This window comes from Aethalodelphis obliquidens, unplaced genomic scaffold (assembly GCF_003676395.1).
Source record: "Aethalodelphis obliquidens isolate GAN/ISIS:26980383/991018 unplaced genomic scaffold, ASM367639v1 scaffold105, whole genome shotgun sequence".
Lineage (NCBI taxonomy): Eukaryota > Metazoa > Chordata > Mammalia > Artiodactyla > Delphinidae > Aethalodelphis > Aethalodelphis obliquidens.
The window spans coordinates 1,951,923-1,968,798 of NW_020838049.1; the positions used below are offsets into that span (position 1 = coordinate 1,951,923).

The following is a 16,876-nucleotide window of genomic DNA, read 5'->3' on the forward strand; positions in this document are numbered from 1 at the left end:
ACCTGTTCAACAGTGAGTCCTTGCCTTTTCTCCCCAAACCTGATCCTCTTCTAGTGTTCCCCATCTTAATGAATGGCTCTATCATCCACCCAGTGGCTCAAGTTAGAGTCCTCGGCATCATCATGTTTTTCCCCTCCCCCGATCTCCCCACATTTCCTCTCACCTACTTCAAACTATTCTCTCCCACAATAGCAGGAGTTATCTGTAAAAAGGCAGATCGGATCATGCCATCCCTTTGTTTAAAAACCCTTGAGAGGTTCTTCATGGCTTTTAGGATAAAAACAAAATCCTAAATCCTATGTATGGCCTACAAGGCCCCAGATGATCTGGTCCCTGCCCACTCTAGCCACTCTCAGTTCCTATCAGTTCTCCCAAACACCCTGCACCTCCTTCCTGCCTCGGGACTTTAAGTATGATGTTTCCTCTATCTAGAATGCTCTTTTTCCCCACTCCCAGCTGCACTTCTAATTAATTCCCATTAGCCATCTAGAATTAGCAACAGTTAATAGTTGGCTAATATTTAGAGGGAGCACTTCTTAGGTACTAAATAATTTAATCCCCAGAGCCACCCTGTGAGGTGTGTTATCATCTCCATTTTACAAATGACATAACTGAGGTTGCAGAGCAGTGAAATAACTTGGCCAAGGTCACATAATTATTAACTGGCAGAGCCCGGATTCAAAAACAGCCAATCTGGTTCCAGAGCCTATCCTCTCTTAAATATTACCTTATGCTGCTCTGCCATTTCATCCAGGAAATCTTTGCTCTAGACCTCGAATTATACTTGCTGAGTAAATGGGAGGAAGAAAGAAGGGAGGAAAGAGGAAAAAAAGAAGGAAAGAAAAGTGAAAAAGGATTCTCAGTTTATGCACGTCAAGTTGCACACTCTAGTTGATTTCAATCTTCTTTGGTTGGAGGTTTTCTGTTACAATTGGCCAAAGATTTAGTTTCTTCAGTTTGATACCATTTGCGTAGGAAAAATATTTCCTGGAAAGCCTAAGAAAAAGGCATAAGAAGAAACATTGAGTGTACAATATACTATTATGTAACAAGAAAGAATTGGCAGAGACACATGAAATTTAAAGACATTTTTAGTAAATGTTATGAAACTTCTGTAGACAATCTAGAGCACTTCTGTGTCCCAATAAGGGGAATGTGCACCTTGGGGTAAGACATAGACATTATTAACAGAACGATCCAGGTTCAAAGGCAATGTTTTTGAAGATTTTCAGAAGATCATCCATTATATTTTGCAAAGACCATCAGATCATCTGGCTGATAGACTGAGATAGCAAGATTCATTTTGATGGGAAGTATGGATTCCAAACGTCCATGAAGAGGAATGGCCTTGGGGGTGGAGAGTAGGAAGGTAGGCTGGGTCAGCTGGGAATGACAGGGTGGCAGCATGAAAACAGAAAGTGCCTGGTGAGAGGAAGGAGCTGCAGAATAGGAGGGGGAGTAGACTGTGATTTATAGGCTGCAGTTGGTAGACTAAGAAGCAGACAATCACATTAAGTAGGATAAGTATGCGATGCTAAGGGAACTCAGAGGCAAAAGCAAGGAGGGGGTGAGAGTAGTGTCCAGAGGAGAGAGAAAACTTGGTATGAAGATTAAAAGGACAGTGGGAATTGCCAAATGGTTTCAGGGTAGGGAGAATATTCCAGGTGAACAAAGGGTACAGAAGTACATGCAAGAAAGCTAAGCTTATTGAGAGAACTGCAGCTAGTACAGCATGACTAGAAATTCAATTGCTGTGGAGACCTGATGGGGAATAAGATTGGAGAGGGAGGAGTTCCCTGGTGGCCCAGTGGTTAGGATGCCACAGGTGTGGCCAAAACAAACAAACAAAGCCTCTTTGCTGCTGCACTGAGGGAGCTTTATCTTGAAAGTTATGGGCAGCCATTTAATATCTTAAGTAGAGAAGTTTTACTTATCAATTAATCAAATATTTTTTTATCACCAGTTGCCTACCATGTTCCAGACCCTACACTAGATGCTAGAAATTCAAACAAGATTTTTAAAAGAAGGGGAAAAAAGATTTATAAGGAATTATTCCATAAATAATGTGACCAGTGCTTAAAGGAACTATTATGTACAAGGTGCAATAGGAACATAGTTGCTTGTTCTGCCTGCCTCCTTCACAGCCTAGGTGAAGATTGAGCTGTGTTCTGAAGGGTGAAAAGTTTTCTAGATGAACAGAATGCAAAGGTACAGAGGTATAGAAGTGTGGCAAGCTCTGGGAATGACCAAAGAGTCAGTATGAAAGGAGGAGAAGATGGATGTATAAAAATGGCAGGTGAGGCTGAATAAGTTGAAGACAGTCAGATCATGAAGATTCAAGTGGGTGTGCTAAGGGATTCAGACATGATGTATAGATGATGGGTGTATTAGTCACTGTTCTCCAGAGAAATAGAACCAATAGGAGATAGAGAAAGAGAGAGAGAGAGAGGGAGGGAGGGGGGAAGGTAGAAAGAAAGGTGGGAGGGAGGGGGAAGGAAGAAAGGATTTTAAGGAATTGGATCATGTATTTGTGGAGGCTAGCAAGTCCAAAATTCATAGGACAAGCTGGCAGGCTAGAGATTCAGGTGAGTTGGTGTTGCAGTTTTGAGTTTGAAGGCTGGAAACTCAGGCAGAATTTCTATGTTGCAATCTAGAGGCAGAATTCCTTTTAGTTTCTTTGGGAAACCTCAGTCTTTTGCATCTAAGGCCTTCAACTGATTGGATGAGGATGAGGCCCACCCATATTATGGATTGTAATCTGCTTTACTTTAAGTCAACTGATTGTGTAAATGTTAGTCACATCTGGACAAACCATGACACCACTTATATGAAGAATCTAAAATAGTCAAACTCATGGTGCTCGCCAGGGGCTGGTTAGGGGAGGAAGCAAGAAGGCACAAGGGTACCATGTACTCCTTTGATCAAAGGATATAAGGTTTCAGTTACGTAAGATGAATACGTCCTAGAGATCTATTATACAGCATAGAGCCTGTAGTTAACAATATTGTGTTGTATACCTAAAGTTTGACTCAGAGGGTAGATCTTATAATTGTCCGTATCATACACTAGCAAAAAGTTAAAAATCATAAAGAAGGCAAGGAGAACATCTTAGAGGTAAGGTATGTTTATAGCATAGATTGTGGTGATAGTTTCTCCAAATTCATCAAGTTGTATACATTAAATATGTGCTGTTTTGTATGCCATTCATACCTCAATAAAGTGGTTTAAAAAATGTTAATCACATCTACAAAAACACCTGTAATCTAGCCAAGCTAACAAATAAAATTAAATGTCACAATGGGGAAACATACAGTCATAGGTGACTAGTGAGCTGTTTATATATTTATTTATGTATCTGGAGATCTGGAAGGAGTATTGGGCTGAATAACTTAGAGCCAAGGAGTAGTTGAAATTATGAATGAATGAAATTTCCTGCAGAGAGTAACAGTGTGAGATGGGGAGAGCACTGAGGGTGGACCATGGGAGACATCAACATCTTAGGGAGAGGGTGGATGAAGAAAGTGATATCTTTGAAGGTGACTGAGAAGGAGCTATCCACGAAGTTGGAGAGGTACCAAGAGAGCATAAAGTCACAGAAATCAAGGGAGGAGAGAGTTAGAATGGATGCTAGAGAAAGGCCAAGGGAGATAAGGACTGAAATGTCTTCACTGGATCTTGCATTTAGGAAATCCCTGGTGACCTCAGCAAGAAGAGTTACTCCTGAGAGAGAGGTGAGGAAAGAGAGACCCTGAATTTAAGCATTCTATTAAGAACGTGAAGGAATCTTGCATGTGAAAGGAAAAAGGGTAAGAGAGTGATGGTAAAGGAGGATATGAGATGGAAAAAGTTGGGGGGAGGCATGTGTTTAAGATAGAAGAACATGTTCATGTTCAGAGAGGAAAGGGCAATAAGAGAGAGACAGAGATAGAAGTTATAAGAAAAAAAGGGTAATTGACAAAGCAGAGTTCCTGAGGAGGCATGAGGGGATGGGATATAGAACACTAGTAGCCTAGGACTAAAAGAGAGATGGGTGGTGATAGATAACAACTCTCAGAGGAAGACATGGCTCTATGAGTGTTGGAGAATAATAAAACCTAGAGTTGGAATGGACTTCAAAATATTTTTAGCTTCAGTCAGGTAGTGCATTAATGTCTCCGCTTTATAAATAAGAGGGCTGTGGCCTGGAGAAGTTCATAGTTTACCTATTCATATGACATTATCTTCAGAACCACTTTTTAAACCTTTGGGTAATAAGACTGCCAACTTGTGGGGCTTCCCTGGTGGCACAGTGGTTAAGAATCCGCCTGCCAATGCAGGGGACACAGGTTCGAGCCCTGGTCTGGGGAATTCCCACATGCTGCAGAGCAACTAAGCCCGTGTGCCACAACTACTGAGCCTGCGCTCTAGAGCCTGCAAGCCACAACCACTGAGCCCACGTGCCACAACTAGTGAAGCTTCCGTGCCTAGAGCCCATGCTCCGCAACAAGAGAAGCCACTGCAATGAGAAGCCCGTGCACCGCAATGAAGAGTAACCCCCCGCTCACTGCAACTAGAGAAAGCCTGCACGCAGCAAGAAAGACCCAACAGCCAAAAATAAATAAATAAATTTATTTATTTTTTAAAAAAGGAAAAAAAAAGATTGCCCACTTGTGCCTTCCAGAAAGAACATTACTGCCTAACAGATCTGTGACAAAAACAGGCTCTGCCTTATTTCACTATTTTTCTGATTCCCTGTAAGAGAACCCACTTCTGTTCATAAGCTCTACTGACTCTTTTGCTGTATTTAAAATAAGATGCTAGTAAAGAGGTTCTGGGAATTCCGTGGCGGTCCAGTGGTTAGGACTCCGCGCTTTAACAGCTGAAGGCGTGGGTTCAATGACCAGGAACAAAGATCCTGCAAGCCATGTGGCTTGACTACAAGAAAAGAAGAGAGATTCTACTCTTATGTTAGTTATGAAGATGTTTACTTTCTTGTTATTGTTATGTATCACTTGTGAAAAATATTATTTTAATTAGAAATAACTCCTTTTAAACATTTTTATAGAAACATGGCTATAAACAAAGTTTCTATTTTGCCAAAAAGTTAAATCCCAGTAAAATGTCCTTAAGTCGGTTCCTGACACATAAACTTAGAAAAGTGATAAATAGAACTCAAGATGCCCTTTAAAATTAAAAGTGTAATATTGTGTGTGCACCTTTTATATCCTAACAGGTCTTTCTTGCCTTTGAAATGCTGTAGGTGGTGTGACTTCCCTTCCAACTCAGCATTTTTCATGGGGGTTAGAGAAGGTTTGAGCTAGACTCCAACCATCTCATCCTATAGACAAAGATTTTTAACCTACAGTTTGCATGTTATCAGCTGTGGAGTCTAATGTTTCTAATAATTGTGTAAGCAACAATTTTGTAGTGTTCAAGTGAGACCATTCGTGAATTCATTGTTATCTGGCCCTCATAGACATAGCTTTTTGGAGTTTGTTTCCTATTTTTAACCATATTCCACTTCCTAAATCTGCCTTCTAAATTATACGTTCAATTAGACATTAGCCAGCGGTGGATGACTCTTTTCCCAGAGGATAGCTAACTAGAGACACTTTCTTTTTTTTTTTTAATTTATTTATTTAGTTTTGGCTGAATTGGGTCTTCGTTGCTGCGCGCGGGCTTCTGTCTAGTTGCATCGAGCAGGGGCTACTCTTCGTTGCGGTGCGGGGTCTTCTCATTGCAGTGGCTTCTCTTGTTACGGAGCACAGGCTCTAGGCGCACGGGCTTCAGTAGTTGTGGCACACAGGCTCAGTAGTTGTGGCTCGCTGGCTCTAGAGAGCAGGCTCAGTAGTGGTGGCGCACAGTCTTAGTTGCTCCGCAGCATGTGGAATCTTCCCAGACCAGGGCTCGAACCCGTGTCCCCCGCATTGGCTGGCGGATTCTTAACCACTGTGCCACCAGGGAAGTCCCAGAGACACTTTATTGATGTCATAAACTTTTCTGCACAAGATGCTGCTTTGGAAATAGCGGTTGTCACCTGAGAAAACTCTGTTATATATGTGAGATATTGAATATCAAGGCAGATGGCTTGAGGGTGGGAATTCAGGTAGGAATAAAAACTGGCAAGGAAGCACTGAGGGAGAAACATACAGGTTTTATCACTCTGTGGCCCACTGTTACTGGAATATTATAAAATTGTTGCTCACATGCTAGTATGTGACTTACAAAGCAACAACAGCTGAGATGCATGAGGACATGCATTCCATTTCTTTAATATCTGTTCCCCTGAAATCAATGAAATGATGTAGTGTTGAAGACATGCCTTGCAGTATGCCCAGATGTTAGAAGAAAGCAACTGTCCGTAGCGGGACATTCGCCCACCCTTGACTCAGGGTCTCTGGCCTGGTCTGACTCTGAAACCTTAGTGCTCTCTCCTTGGACTTGACCCTCAGTGCCGTGTAACCCCACTGGATCCTGTATTAACCCAGGAATACCTTGCTTGTTTCTGTGCATTTAGCTGTGAACTTAAGTACAAAAAACTGAATAAATTGTTTATAAACAAAAAAAGCGGGGAGCTTTAGCCCATGTAACTTCCGTTGTGCACCCATGTGTTCTCCTTTGGTAGGGAGGAGTTCATATGTTCAAATCTCTTTGTGCTGCCTCTCAGCTGCCCAAAGCCTTCTATGAAACGTTGGTTCTCACAATACTCCCATCTTCTTATCTTCACTTTCCAAATCCTATCAAAATTTACCTGTCCTCTGTTTAATTCTCTCTTTAATAGAAGGCTGCCTGATATGGGAAACTAGTTTAACACTAGGAAGGAAGGTTTTTTCAGAGATGCTCCATTTTCATATGAAGAAATGAATCTTTAATGGTAGCATTTCAAATACCATGATAAATCAGAGGAGGGATTAAAAATGACCTTGTCTGTCTGTCTTGCTACTACTAGATAGAAGAACTAAATTAATTGCGGAAAACAAATTGCAGAAAGAAAGCAAGATTATTTCAAAGGCAACACATGTCAGTGAGTCAGAGAGCCATTGGTGGTTCCACAGTTTGTGTACAGGAGGGAGCACTGGAACTGTTGGAAGGACAGGCTTAAAGTTGCTTTTACATGTCACTTTACCAAAATACTGATAAAAATGTTAACTGATCCCATTAAAGAACAAAGGGGGGTGGTTGCTGATGGAGTCTATTAAAGGGTATTGAACCATTCCTCAATTTTTCCTCTTAGGTGCCAGCCACCTTTACAGTCAGGTAGCATATTCATTGAGGGCCAATTATGTACCAGGCATTAGTTATAATCCTTTAATTATACTTTTAAATCCATAAAAGTATAAATCATTTGATCTTTTCCATACAGTCCAATCATGAAGCAGTGGGGAAAAAAATCTACTTATGCATTTTTCCCTTATCCCAAATCATCACACTCCTAGACACAGACTGGTAAATAGGCTCATCCAGTCATCCCATTTTTACCTGTGAATATATTATACAAAGACAGGCAGAGACACTCACTCTATTACATTCTGAAATATGCTCACCTCTCTATAGAGGTACTGCATAATCACTGAGATATTTACCCAGTTCACAGACTAATATGACCCACTGAGAGGATGCATGTTCTTACTCTTTCTACATATCTATATATGCAATATACTCACACCTTTGTAATAAAACTCTAGCAGAATAACTGACATGGAGGAAACATCAACCAGAATGGCACCCTATTTTTACACATCTCAGCCACAAAAAGGACCATTAAAAATGGCTTGGGCAGGGCTTCCCTGGTGGCGCAGTGGTTGAGAGTCCGCCTGCCGATGCAGGGGACGCGGGTTCGTGCCCCGGTCTGGGAGGATCCCGCATACCGCGGAGCGGCTGGGTCCGTGAGTCATGGCCGCTGGGCCTGCGCGTCCGGAGCCTGTGCTCCGCAGCAGGAGAGGCCACAGCAGTGGGAGGCCTGCATACCGCAAAAAAAAAAAAAAAAAAAAAAAGGCTTGTGCATTGTACCTCTGCACTTAGCAGATTATAGAATGACATACTGATGGATTTAGAATTTTAAAATATTGCAGAGACAAGATTATTTATATACTCCCCAGTAATGTATAAAGAATCTCATCCTCTAGTTAAAATCTCAAAAATCTTCCATACGATTTCTCACAGACAGCTATTACAAAAGTAAATTCAGATTAAAGAGAATGTTTTGTCATTTCTTCAGGGGGAATTCATGACCGCCAGCATCAGTATCACCACAGATATTTTTAAACGCAAATTTGTTGTTCCTTTTCCTTTTCTACTAAATGTAAACCAGAGGTTGGTTCTTATGCACACTTGAGTAAAGATACACTAGTCTGTCTGCTGGATAACCTGGGTGCTCTCATTCTCTTTCTGCAGCCTAGCAACAAGTTAGCTCAGCAGGGTGGCTCTAAAGGCTCAGGCAGAAACTAGAATTGATAAGGAAAACTTCACAGGCGATTGGTCTCAAAAACCTTGTTTTTTAAACCGATAAAATTGTAACCTCAATAGAAAAGCTTAGTTTTCCAAATTGGCTGGGTGATCCCTGCTCCCTCTCCACTCCTCTAGAAGTATGTGATGAGGCAGGGGGTTGGGATCCCTCATCCAGAACATTTCCCAAAGTGCATTCCAGTTGTGCCACGCCCAGGCACAACTCTCCATGTGTTGGCTAGCAGCTGGGGCATCCCAAGCATTGGGCTAGCCCAGAGTCTGTAAATTTTTGTTTTGGGTCTGCATTGTTGTTGTGTTTATTCAAGCCACATATTGCTTGATAATACTGAAGTTTGAACCACTGGGCATGTATTATTTAATATATTTACCTATAATTTGGAAGACGTAAATACCACATCAAAAATCGTACTCCTGTTCCCATAGACATTACATCACTTTAGATAGTTAAGAGTTGTATAAATGGGAATAAATTACAGAAAGACTTTTTTGGAATTTTGACTTAAAAAGTATCTTCTTTAAATTAGGTGCTTCATTAAAATGTCATTATATCGAAAGCTTAATAAGTTTTTTTTGTAAATATGTAGAAAAGGCTTAAGCATGTGTGTTGATTCTATGATCTCAATTCAATACACTGATAGCTCAACAGTTCCTATGGTTATTGAATGGGATTCTCTTTCTGCCAGTTAGAGTTAGCATGACAAAACTGCAGACAATTCTTAAGAAGTTTAAGTAACTCTTTGATGACCTCAGTCAAGTAGGTGAAAATTCTGTGATAGGATCAACAAACTGAAAACTTTATCTTTTTGGGATAAAACCATGTGCATCACCATTTGTAATATTGTATTCTGAGTATTACAAGGAAATATCTTTCTGCAAGGAAAATCTAATGGAAGCAGGAAGATCCAGAAGACAACATTACAATGGGGAACCACTGAAGAACATAATAACCAGATTAAAACTTTTCAGTTTAGATAGAAAATCAAAGGGAGAAAGGAAAGAAGACCTAAATCTGTAAAATCATTAAGGGTTGAAAAAAGTAAGTATAGTTGTTCATTAAACCCTGAAATCATAGAATGAGGATATATCTCTAAAACTTTATTAAGTTTAGGCCAATTAGATAGAAGTATAGGGACTTCCCTGGTGGTCCAGTGCTTAAGAATCTGCCTTCCAATGCAAGGGACTCAGGTTCAATCCCTGGTCAGGGGACTAACATCCCACATGCTGCAGGGCAACTAAGCCCACGCACTGCAACTACTGAGCCCGCACTCTTGAGAGCTTGAGTGCCATAACTAAGGGCCCACGTGCTGCAACGGAAGATCCCGCATGCCACAACTAAGACCCGATGCAGCCAAATAAATTTTTTTAAAAAAAGATAGAAGTATAACTTCACATTAAAAAAAAAAGAACTCAAATCACCTTAAGTGGTGATATAGCAAATTTTTTACAACTTAAGATAAACCAATCTGGTAGAGTCTTAGTGAAGTGCAAAGAGTGGTGACTGCCTAAACTCTGAAGTTGATATCCAGGAGAATAGCCAAGACTTACCACCCCTTTTCTGGTGATGCATTCCCTAGAGATAAAATGTTTGATGGGCCATGCAACTGGCCCAATGCGATGATCATTATGATTTTAGGAAATAAAACCCAGATGAATAGAAAAGAATAAGTGATTAATAAAAAAACCCCACAAGACACTTGTGCTTTGGCTAAAAGATAATTGGGATGAACATTTGTACATAATGTTGTAAATTTTATTATATATATGAAAGCTAAATTTTCTCATAAAATATTAACTTGTGATTCACTTCTTGTGTTATTTTGGGATAAACATGTTTTATTGGCTTACAAGGCCTATATAATCTGTGCTCTATTCTCTCCCCACCCCTTTGAGATCATCTTCTATCACAATGCCACTTATTCACCTTATGCTAGCTATACTGTCCTCCTTGCTGTCCCTCCAGCACACTCTCCTTTTCCTCCCTCACTGCCTTCACCTGTGCTGCTCCCATTGCCTGGATGCTTTTCCCCCACAGGTATCCATGGCTCTCTCCCTCTTTTCACTAAATGCTCTATGGAAATGTCACTTCGTCAGAGAGCTCTTCCCTATTTCACCAAAAATACCACTGTCTTTGCTGGCCGTTTACCCTGTTTTATTTTTCTTTTTAGCACTTAACAACACCTAACATAGTATACAGTTGATCTTTGAACAACACAGGGACCAGGGGCACCAAGCCTCTGCAGAGTTGAAGATTCCAGTATAACTTAGAGTCGGCCATCCATATCCCAGGTTCCTCCGGATCCGCCAGTTCAGTTCCGCAACCACAGATTCAATCAATGTCAGATTGTGTAGTACTGTAGTATTTACTATCGAAAAAAATTCACATTTAAGTGGACCTGGGCAGTTCAAACTCATGTTGTTCAAACTCATGTGTGTATGTATTTGCTTATCATATTTCTCGCTCATCTGAATGTAAGTCAGCTCTCTGTTGAGGAGGGACTTTATAACCCAAGTCCAAAATAATCCCTGGCATAGTATACATATTCATCATATACTTGTTGAATGGAAGGAGGATGAATCAGGTTCAATACATTTTGGACTACTGCTTATGCTGGATGGCCTGGGTACCATAGATACTGCCACCTGGTTTGTTACAGTACAAATTTGAACAAGTGTTAGGGTTTATAATTCCATTCAATAAGCATAGTTTCATCTAGGTAACCCTGCTCCTTAAAAACTCTCATTCCACTAATTTTGAAAAGTCCAGAGCCTGTCCCCAGATTTCTGTGAATTTCCCAGGAATGTTTTGTTTTTTCCTGCTTTCACTAACTCAGTTCAGTTTTGGAATCATCTTGTCATCTTGTGCCTGGTTTCTCTCCCACACCTGTCGACCCACATGTGGGAACTTCTTAGTTTTCAAAAAATGCACGCAAATGACTTATGTTTTAGCAAACTTGACTGATGCTTTAGGGAAGTTGGGGAATTCCACTTACTGGGAGGATGGGATTGGGATTGGGGCAATTACATCAGAGCAACAAAAATAACTTTAGGTGAATGTTAAAGAGTCCTATTTATTAAAACCTTTCTGCCATCCCACCATAGGAGACTTTTCACTGGTTGATTCATTCTTATGGGCTTCGATCTTTCTTTATCACCTCACATTCCTAGGATCCTCCCTCTCCAAGATTGTCTTCAGAGAACTTTTCTTCCTCTGTCTTTGTTTGGTTCCTACTCCCAAACTAAACTCTGGATTTTTCTTTGCATACTCAAATTCATCAAGATGCTCAGCAGACCGAAAACAAACAAAAAAAAGCAAACAACCAATAACCAATTTACTTTCTTAAGATCCACCCTCGAAAGATGGATGCAATTTTTCCCCTTAGTTATGAAAAATTTGCTAAGGCTTCCTAGTTAGTAGTCTCAGGTAGTATAGTATATTTCATATTATATGTCTTAAATCCTTTGGGAAAATAGTGTATAGCATAGGTATAAAGAGCTACCGTATTTTTGCAGGTATTTCATTGTGATGGAAAGGAAATTACCATTAATGGAAAGACCACTGTATGTGAAACACTATTGGGTTAGGTCCTTTCATTTATTCATTACACGTTTACTGAACACCTATGTGACACACACTTTCACTTAACGCATTTGCTAGACCTCGCCTTCCAGCTTTTCCATCCCTGAGACACTTGGACTGTCCCTGGGGACTTAGTGACCATGGCCCACAACTCCATCCAAGCAACTTTATGTTTACAGATAATCGGAGCATTCAATCACCTACAAAGAATCACCTCGCGAGAAAGTTCAGACCTCTCGTTTTGTTTCTGTAAGATTGGGCTTTTAACTGTGTATGTGTATATATAATGTGCTTTAGAACTGTGTCTATTCTTCTCTTACCAGAGGCGTGGCTTCGGAGAACGTTAAACTTTTAATCAGAATTTGAGATTCAAATCCGTTTTCTAGTCTGCCTTTAAATCTCCAACCTGAAGAGGAAGAGGCTTAGCTAAGGCGTTAAGAGCAGCCCTGCTTCCTTCACAGCAAGACCCAGGATGCGAGTAACACCAGGGTGACAGAACTAAGCCCGAGAAATGCAGGGTGCAGGGGACAGGCGGACAAGCTCGCCCCAGCTCAGTGTAGCCTGGACACTACCCAGACCGTCCATCCAAAACGTCCTCCTCGGCCCTCCTTCGCCCTCCCGCGCAGCCCTCACAGGCTAGGATGAGGCTGGGAAATAGCAAATAGTCAAGGGCACGCGCGCGCGCGCCGCGCAGCCCCGCCCCTGCGTGACGTCAGAGACGCGACGCGTCGCAACGCAGTGCAAATTGGGAAAGAGGGATGAGCTGAGCTGACTTCCGTCGGGGTAGAGATTTTTCTTCGGGTTGGTGGGAGATGGGCCTTTGGCGAGGAGGCCGGCATTAGCGCGCCCGGCGCCAAGGTGAGTGCGGGACTGGGTCCTGGCCTTTGTTCGTCGGGAATCCGTCCTCAGTGAACCCCTTTCCTTCCACCAGCTGCTGGTCACCCGGGAGACAAGCCGTGTCCTCGGAGGGGGTGGGACCACCCCGAACATAGAATCGGCTTTTGGAGGAAGGGACCTACCGCGAGTCTTTCCCGCTACCCACCTAGGGTTGCCCAGCGAATTCCGTGTGGGCTCCGGTTTTTCCGGTCTTAGAAGGTGGCCTTGACCATTCTTCCACGTTCTTGGACACTCAGACCGACTTTGACCTCTTTCCTCTTGCCTCCGTTTTCAGATTTTCTGCCCGTCGACCTACATTCCCAGACCTTAATACAACCTCTCAGAGTGTTTTCCAATCCCTCCTCTGATCCAGTCAAACTTGCTTGTAGTGAAGTCCAGGTATGAGTTTAAAGAACCTGCGAGCGCATCAGAGTTAAAACTGTGACTTCCCCAAATAAAAGCTTGTCTTTCCTAAAACGTGGCCTTTCTCCTAGAGTTGTGGGACAAGTTAATTTCACCTCGGAAATTATCAGAACCCTGAATTTGTACTTAAAGCTGCATACCATTATTTCTTGCCTCCAGTTCATTTTGTGACCTTGGAGCAAGTCCCTAATCACTAACAAAATATTTACCTGAAGACAGAGGTGTTGCAGAGTCTAAGGAATTTAATATTTGTTAAGAGCCCTGAGGGTTTCAGCTGTAGGGGATGCCGAACTAAGGATTTTACTCTCTCTACGTCAGCAAGCATCCTATGTACTTTCTACTGCAGCCATGAAAAATGTCAGGTGATTTTTGTTGGGGAAGTGTTCCTCTTCTAGGCTTGCTCTGCGGCTTTGCTATGTAAGCAGATTTTGCATTTCAGCAGATTCTGTTTAAGATTCATTGTTGAATGTCTTTCATAATGGATTTAGATAGTTTCTCGTGATTCCAGAGTACTGGACCAGTCTGTCTGAAAGGTTCCATAGGTTGTGCTATGCCTTTAACATGTTGAAATGTGTATTCCTTTTCTTGTGACACATTAGGTGCATCTTTTAAATTAGATGGTAAGGACTCTATAATAACAACAACTTGTCATTAATTATATAAATTTATATTAGTTGCACATAGGTATGCATTGTTTTTGAGAAAACAATGCGTGAGAAAAACAAAAATATTTTAAAGATGTCTTTCTAGAATTTAATTTTTAATATATTTACTTGAACTTTGTCAGTCATTATGGTCATTTGTTTATTAGCATGAACATAATGGGAAAGAACCAAAATGGCTTTTGTAAAGTAAGAGAGTCAGTACATCAGATTTTTTTCCCATAAAATGTCTAGCATTATATTTTATTATGAACATTTTCTACATAAAAATGTACTTATTTTGTAGAGATGAACGGGAAAAAAGTGTCTATTAAATATGAAGTGTTTATAAAATTAGATATTATTGAGTCTTTTTTGTTTTAATCTTGGTCATTGTCCCAGTTGCCTATTGCTATATAACAGATCACTCTAAAACAAAGTGGCTTAAAACTACAATTCATTATCTCATGTTTCTGTGGGCTGACTGGACTCAGCTCGTTGGTTCTCGGTGAGGGTTTCATGTATTTGTAGTCAGATATCCAGCTAGGGTTGGAGTCATCTGAAAGCTCAGCTGGGCAGGACACCCGAGACGGCTCATTCCCAAGGATGGCAATTGATGTTGGCTGGGAGTTCAACTGGAGTGCCTACAACATAGCCTCTTCATGTGTCTTGGACAGATCGTAGCATGGAGGCTGAGTTCCAAGACAAGTGTTTGAAGGGTCAGGAAGTGGAAGCTTTCTCTTAAAGTCTTTTAAAAGCCTGGACCCAGAAGTTGGCACAGCGTTACTTCCAACATTCTGTATTGGTTAGGGCAGTCAGAGCCCTCCCCCAACCAAATGATAGACTTTTTGAAGAGGAGAATGCCAAAGAACTTGTGGCCATCTTTAGCCTACCATAATTTTGTTGACTGATGTTTGGATATAATAGTAAATGCAGAATAAGTTACGCTTCTGATTTCTTTAGCCATTTCATGGCATGTTATAATTTTCGGAGCACTTTTTGTATATATTTTTTCATTGACACCTTTGAAAACTCTATAGAAGCAGATGAATTATTCCCATTTTGCAGATGATAATAAACTGAGCAGTGGCAGTGGTTGTGGTGGAGGATTTAAGGAATTTGCCCAGAGTTGTATGATAATAAGTGGAAAATGAGACTAAGACTTTTATAATACTTTTATAATATAAAATTTATTAGTAAATGATGAACTGTTATGTTAAACTTATTTGTAATAACATTTATAACCATACTAATTCAAGTAACACAGTACTCATGTACACTGAATAAAGTTAGTGTTGAGACAGCTAAACGTTGCCTCTTCTAACACATTACAGTTTAGTCTTTCATAATACTAAATTCTCTGAAATGTACCAACAGTGATGTGAACCTGCATGTCTTTCTTGTTTTTTAAATTGAAGTATAGTTGATTTACAATGTTTCAGGAGTACAGTAAAGTGATTCAGTCATATATATATATATATACTTTTCAGATTCTTTGGCATTATAGGATATTACAAGATGTAGAATATAGTTCCCTGTGCTATACCATAGGTCCTTGTTGTCCTCATTGTTTATCCATTTTACATGTAGTAGGGTGTATCTGTTAACCCCAGATTCCAAATTTATCCCTCCGTACCCCCTTTCCTTTTGGTAACCATAAATTTGTTTTCTGTGTCTGTGAGTCTATTTCTGTTTCGTAAATAAGTTCATTTGTATCATTTTAGATTCTACGTGTAATATCATATAACATTTGACCTGATGTCTTTGTAATGTAGTAAAATGAAATTATTATGCATTATAATACCAATTTCAAAACAAATTGAAAAGCTGTGGGTGTAGGAATCCTGGGGTTTTTAATTTCTTAATTACAAAATATTAAAAATTTAAATGATTTCTCATAATTTTGGTAGGTTGGGCGTTATATAACTTAAGATGTTGATTTCATGTAAAATAGATAACTAGTGGGAAGCAGCTGCATAGCACTGGGAGATCAGCTCAGTGCTTTGTGACCACCTAGAGGAGTGGGATAGGGAGGGTGAGAGGGAGGGGCAAGAGGGAGGGGATATGGGGATATATGTATACATATAACTGATTCACTTTGTTATACAGCAGAAACTAGCACTAGCTAGCATTGCAAGGCAATTATAATCCAATAAAGATGTTAAAAATAAATAAATAAATTTAAAAAAATAAAATTCTACCTTAAAAAAATGTTGATTTCAGCTGAAAATTAACTGTCATCTTCATAGTGTTTTATTGCTTCTAGTAACATGCTTATATCCATTCTTTATGCCTATGGTTCCCTGTCTTGATTGCACGCTAGAATTCACCTGAGGAGCTTTATAGAAATACCTATGTGCAAGTCTCACACTCAGAGATTCTGATTGAACCATTTAGGAATGGGTCCTGGGCATCAATATTTTTTTAAAGTTCTGTAGGTGATTCTAATATACAGCTAGGGTTGAGAACCATAGCTCTTTTTTTGATACTTACTAAGTACAGTTGGGTTCCCAGCTCATCAATTTTGCATCTGCTAAAAAAAAAAATTAGATAAAGAGGAAGAGGAGATAAGAAATGGATCAAGGTTATATAGGTAGATAGACACCTATTGTGTAAAACAGTTATCCTCGTGTTTTTTCTGGGAATGGTCCTTAATAAAACCAAAATATTTGGGCATGGTACGTTAGTGCCTGTAATATGGTACTTTGCTTTGTATTACCACTGTGTACTCATCTTTCATCCTAAGAGGTAGAAACTCTGTTAGGAGGTATATTCTTTGTATCCCCTACAGCCCCCAGTGCTACACTTTGAACAGATGTAGGTATTCTAAATGTTTACCACATTCACTCTTCAGAACTAGGGCTAGTTATTTTACTCTGTTTTTCTTTTTAGCATTGTAAGAACTTTGTAACTT

The 16,876-nt window shown here is 40.3% G+C and overlaps 1 protein-coding gene across 3 annotated transcripts in view; it reads left to right on the forward strand.

Moving 5' to 3' along the window:
- Positions 1-16,876, forward strand: part of USP8 (ubiquitin specific peptidase 8) — a 101,076-nt gene that overhangs the window by 26,264 nt on the left and 57,936 nt on the right. The window contains exons 1-2 of one of the 3 annotated variants that reach the window (XM_027096656.1): positions 12,766-12,880; positions 13,194-13,297. The exons of 1 other annotated variant lie outside the window; for it this stretch is intronic. The gene's annotated coding sequence lies outside the window, so the exon portion shown is untranslated. Of the gene's footprint in view, positions 1-12,752; positions 12,881-13,193; positions 13,298-16,876 lie in introns of those variants that run through there. One more of the 3 variants, XM_027096655.1, reaches the window with a different exon arrangement.